The 6,000-nt window shown below is 41.7% G+C and overlaps 1 protein-coding gene across 5 annotated transcripts in view; it reads left to right on the top strand.

Moving 5' to 3' along the window:
- The first annotated feature begins 889 nt into the window (after positions 1 to 889).
- The window catches only part of LOC136174414 (glycine N-acyltransferase-like), a 60,307-nt gene continuing 55,196 nt past the window's right edge, over positions 890 to 6,000 (top strand). For 2 of the 5 annotated variants that reach the window (XM_065944586.1, XM_065944589.1), the window contains exon 1: positions 1,136 to 2,065. The gene's annotated coding sequence lies outside the window, so the exon portion shown is untranslated. Of the gene's footprint in view, positions 1,061 to 1,132; positions 2,066 to 6,000 lie in introns of those variants that run through there. The other 3 variants (XM_065944585.1, XM_065944587.1, XM_065944588.1) reach the window with 3 other exon arrangements.

Raw genomic sequence — 6,000 nt, 5'->3', positions numbered from 1 at the left:
CAATAATGACACTTTTTTGGGGGGGGATAATACTACAAAAAGCAAATATCCTTGTGCTGTGAAGACAGACATACACATATTCCTGAGAACCAGGAACTGTTTTTTGTGACATAACCCAGACATGGAGAATCTATGGAATTAGTCGTTTTAACCACACCTCGTAAGAGGCTCCTGGGTTCTTATCCTATGAAGGAATCAGGTTCTTCTCTAAGTCAGGACTGTGGGAATCTTAGACGATTTCTGTGTATTTCTTCCCCAACTCCCTCAGTGGACTCTAGGTCTTTTCAGAGTCTAGAACTGTCACATATACCTGGAGTTATGCCTGCTAGCTAATGGGACACCTCTAGCCTTAGGCTGCCATAAAGAACACACTTCAGTCAAATTAGTTTACATTTTTTAGCCCAGAGTTTGAATTTTATTTGACTGACTGGTAAGAGTCTGTGCCATTGCAAACACACAGGATTAACACCAAAAATGCACTGTAGCCATCTATATGTAAGATAAAATGTCTGCAGATCTCAATGCTTTTACAACAAGAAACGGTTTCTTTTCCTGAGTGAGATCACTGATAAGTGAAAGTGAAAGTCACTCTGTTGTGTCCGACTCTTTGTGACCCCACGAACTATACTGTCCATGGAATTCTCCAGGCCAGAATACTGGAGTGGGTTTGCCTTTCCCTTCTCCAGGGGATCTTCCCAACCCAGGGATCAAACCCAGGTCTCCTGCAATGAAGGCAGATTCCTTATCAGCTGAGCCACAAGGGAAGCCCTACCCCTGATAAGATAAAAGTAATTTGCCTCCATGCTTTTACCTCTGTTTGCAAGCTATATTATGTGTGCTAAGTTATCTGACTGCTGGTAATTTTTAAAAATTTCTTTATGTGTTTTTTTTTTTTTTTTTTTTTTAAATATTTATTTGCTTATTTGATGCCATTGGGTCCACTTGCAACACGAGGGACCTTGGCTGCCTTATTCAGCGTCTTCGTTGCAGCGCGCGGGCTCCAGCTGTCTGGGGTTAGTTCCCTAATCGGGGATTGAACCTGCTTCCCCTGCATTGCAAGGTGGGTTCTTAACCTCTGGACCCCAAGGGAAATCCCTTGATGATGTTTAAACGTGAATTTGTTTTCCTTGAATACCGGGAACCCCAAGTGAAGGCAAAACCTTATCTGACCCTGTACGTGAGCATCTTCACTTGTATATCATGAGCTAGTTACGAAAAGCCACCTTGAGTCAACATAAACGAGGACCTTGGTGGGGATGTTTATAAGAAAAACTCACACTGTGCAGGACTGTTTAGGACGGGTCGTAGGAGAACATATCACCTCTTCCTGACATTCTTCTCTTCAGTGCCTCACATTAGAATGAAAGTATCAAAAGGGATTGGATCTGTAACCACAGGGGAAAAAGGCTTTCACTCAATATTTTGAGAGATATATTTACTTAGGCAGCTTAAACCATATATGTGGGTAATTTTGTTTTGCTTTCTTTCATTTAAGAGACATTAATATACATTTTGTATTTGTCAGGTACTTCCCTAAGCAACTCACAGAAGTTAGCCTGTTTAACTTAGCAAAGCAGAAACCTAGTAAGTGAGTGTAGGCAGTGATATTGATCTCACCTATAGATAAGGAAACAGAGACAAAGAGGTATTAGCTGATTAGGTCATAGACACAGGACTGGTAAACAGCAGGATTACAAACCCTGAGTTACAGTCAGACTCCCAGATTTGCAGAAACAGCAGAACATCTGACCCAGAAGGAGAGCCCAGAGGTCCAAGAGAGGCTGCCCCAGCTCCCGGAAACCTCTCCCTTCTTTTTTAAAGAGGAAAGGTCCACATTGACAGCTCCAACGTAGCTGTTTCTGTAGAAAAACTATCAGAACACCCTCTGCAGTTCCTGGCTGGGCGGGTCAGGACAACGAGCATTTCACATTCTGGAAAAGTCTGCTGCTTCTCCTTGGTTCCTGGGGACGCTCCTCTGTGGAGCCAACTTTCCAGTGAGGACTCACCTCGCGGAGAGAGTCACTGCTCTGTGATACTCACCTCCTCCCTCGTCTTCCCACAAGAGGTAGGAAAAATCAAGCGCTCTTGTCGGTTTTAGACGGGACTTGCCGAGCTTATTGATCGATGCTTATGCCAAAGGGGAGGGAGCCTATTTGATTCGAGAAAGGATGCATTGCCTCTACTGTGTATATGATAGATGTACTGTGGGGAAAAAATGTTCTTGGAAGGATGAAGCCAGGTTTCCATTCTGAGCAGATGAATAATACGGAAGGGGTTTGGAAGTTGGTGGGTGAGTGGAGAGGTAATAACATTTGCAGGAAGGATGCTGACCCAGGTAACATTTACCTAACACACTTATTGTGCCGAGAAATGAGGCAAACGTTGTTCTATTTACTCCTTTAGGAACCATTCTAAAGGAAGTAGCTTGTTCCTTAGGTAAAGGTTAACCAAGAAAGCAAAGCAGTCGGTTCAAAGTCAGAGAGGAAATCATGCAGAGGAACGTGGACTAGAATGCACGCTAGGTTAACTGTTAGTTAATTCAGATCCCGTGAAAAAGAAAGTTAATGTAAACTATTTTATCAATAATGTTATGGCTATAAAATGGCTTTTTATGTTTTTTTTAGTTGAAATATGACTGCTTTACAAAATTGTGTTAATTCCTGCTGTACAATGAAGTGAACCAGCTGTCTGTATACATATACCCCTCCCCTGGGCTTCGCGGGTGGCTCAGACTGTAAAGAATCTGCCTACAATGCAGGAGTCCTGGGTCCAGTCCCTGGGTTGGGAAGATGGCCTGGAGGAGGAAATGGCACCCCACTCCAGCGTTCTTGCCTGGAGAACTGCACCGACAGAGGAGCCTGGAGGGCTGCAGTCCGTGGGGTCGCAGAGAGGCGGGCACCGAGCAGTGTTCTCACGCGTGAGGCCCCCTCCCTCTCGAGGCCCCCTGCCCCCATCCCCCACAAGTCATCGCAGAGCCCTGAGCCGAGCCCCCCGTGCGACACAGCGGCTTCCAGCTGCGCTCTCATCTACACGGCCGTGCACACATGTCAACGCCACTCTCTCAGTTGGCATCCCGTGGCTTTTCACATCTTGCTTTCCCTTCTAAGTTTCTCTCTCTGCCTCCTTACAGTTCTCATGTATGTTGCGTACTGAATACGTGTAAGCAGAGATTTACGTATTATGATCAAGGATTATGTACTCTTCTGTGTTCTACATTTTCTCCTTTGATTCTGTGCGTGTCCTAGTTATCAATGGCTCCTAGAATCGTAGCATACTGAGATCGTCACTTGTGTAATCTTATCCTAGTGCCAGACATCAAGGATGCGCCTTGGTGTTCCTATTTGATGGTGCTGTTTTGTAAAACTATTCTTTAGAGCTTGTTTTCTTTGTTTAAACTGTTCACCATTTTGCAAATACTTCCATTCAGGATGGCTGGGTCTGAAGTGCTTATTTTGTGTGTGTGCGTGTGGACTTCGCCTTTTGCCAAAGCTAAAAGCTCATGATGACTGGGCAGTATTCTAGGGCCTCTTCAGTTTTCAGTCTACTCATTAACAGGGCAGCATGCTTTGCTGCTGCTGCTGGCGACGGCGGTACTTTTCACCGTGTATATGTGGGCCTGCCTAACAGAACAGTCGCTTATTAAATGGCTTGCAGGATTGTAACAATGCTACAACCCTAGAAATTTGGCATCACACTCATTTTGCCTCTTACAGGAGGCTTTCGGACAAAAGGTCACATTTGCCTCCCGGAATGCTGGACTTCTATTTGATGCCGGGAAGGATTGAAGGCAAAAGGAGAAGGGGGCAGAGGATGAGATGGTTAGATAGCATCACTGACTCGATGGAGATGAATCTGAGTGAACTCTAGGAGATGGTGAAGGACAGAGGAGCCTGGTGTGCTGCGGTCCATGGGATCGAAAGGGTTGGACACGACCTAGTGACTGAACAACAACAGATCCTGAGGCTCTCAGGAAGATGAAATAAATGCCTAGAGACATTTTTGTTTCTCACAACTGAGAGTGGAAGTGTTACTATTGAGAGCTAGTTGGTAGAGTCCAGTGATGTTATTATATGTTCTATGATGCATAGAATTGCCTCCCCCAACAAAGACTTATCTGGACTGAAATATAAATAGTGCTAAATTTAGGGAACCAAACTCTAAACTGATTAAGAAATTTTGAAAAAGAACATGAATTGCCAGTACTGTCAGTGATGAGTGAGGGAACACTACTATAAGTCCCACAGACATTTAAAGGATGCGAAAATATAGATGACTTTGTACAATAAATTCTACAGCTTAGATGAAATGGAAAAAAAAAAATCCCTCTAATGACCTAAATAAATAACCAGATATGTCTGACTCTGCAACTGCAGGGACTGTAACCTGCCAGGCTTCTCTGTCCATGGGATTCTCCAGGCAAGAATACTGGAGCGGGTTGCCATTCCCTTCTCCAGGGGATCTTCCCAACCCAGGGATCAAACCTGGGTCTCCTGCATCGCAAGCAGATTCTTTACTGTCTGAGCCACCAAAGAACACCCAACTAAATAAATAAAAGGACCCCCAAGATCAGAAAAGCCAGATATTTACAAAGGAAACTGAATTTGTAGTTAAAACATTTCCACAGAGAAACTTAATTGCAAGTAAAAATATTTCCGAGTCCCAGATGGCTTCACTGTTGAAATCAACAAATACTTGATGAAGAAACATCAATGCTCTTAAGAAAACAGGGGAGGAGGAAACTCTTTCCCAATTTGTATTTTCTGAACATAAATATTATATCAAAATGGATGAAAACTTTACTAGAAAATAAGAATGTAATCATTTGCAAACATAGGTGCAAAAAATCCTTTAAAATAATAGAAAATTCATCCAAAAATATATAAAATAATACCTTATGAATAACTGGGGTTTATCCTGAAAATATACTATTCATTTGGCATTCAAAAATAAATAATTAAAATTCAGCATGTCAACAAGAAAAAAATCATATAAAAATTCCAATAGATGTTTTAAAACTGGCTGACAAATATCAACATTAATTTATGATTTAAAAAAAACCTCTTAACAAGCAACTTTTTCAACATGACAAAGGCGATCGATGAAAAATTAACAGCTAAGCTTAAGTAAGAAAATAAATACTTTTCCCTAACATCAAGAAGAATGCTCATATAGCACCTCCTATAAAATATTTTCCTGCAAGTTCTAAGTAGTACAATAAGACAAGAAAAGGAATAAAGCACATACAGATGGAAGACACAAAATTATTTTCATTTGCAAAAAAAAAATTTGATCACATATGTAGAAAATTTTAATTGCAAAAATATACAACTACTAAAGGTAATTGTGGGAAAGATTAGTTTTCATTCCAGTGCCAAAGAAGGGCAATGCCAAAGAATGCTCAAACTGCCAAAGATTGTACAATTGCACTCATTTTACATGCTAGAAGGTAATGCTCAAAATCCTTTAAGCTAGGCTTCAGCAGTACGTGAACCCAGAGTTTCCAGATGTACCAGCTGGGTTTAGAAAAGGCAGAGGAAACAGTATCAAATTGCCAACATTGGTAGAATCATAGAGAAAGCTAGAAAATTCCAGAAAAACATCTACTTCTGCTTCATTGATCATGCTAAAAGCTTTGATTGTGTGGATCAAAACAAACTGTGAAAAACACTTAAAGAGATGGGAATACCAGACCACCTTACTTGTCTCATGAGAAACTGGTGTGGGAGTCAAGAAGCAGCAGTTAGAACTAGAAATGGAACAACTGACTGGTTCAGAATCGGAAAAGGAGTATGTCAAGGCTGTATATAGTCATCTTGCTCAATTAACTTCTGTGCTCAGTAGATCATGCAAAATGCCAGCTGGATGAATCACAAGCTGGAATCAAGATTTCTAGGAGAAATATCAATAACCTCAGATAGGCAGATGATATCAATTTAATGGCAGAAAGCGAAGAGAAACTAAAGAGCTGCTGGATGAGGATGAAAGAGGAGAGTGAAAAAG

Source organism: Muntiacus reevesi, chromosome 9 (assembly GCF_963930625.1).
Source record: "Muntiacus reevesi chromosome 9, mMunRee1.1, whole genome shotgun sequence".
NCBI classification, from domain to species: Eukaryota; Metazoa; Chordata; class Mammalia; order Artiodactyla; family Cervidae; genus Muntiacus; species Muntiacus reevesi.
Note: the sequence above shows the minus strand (reverse complement) of the source record. Positions and strands in the feature narration are given on the sequence as shown.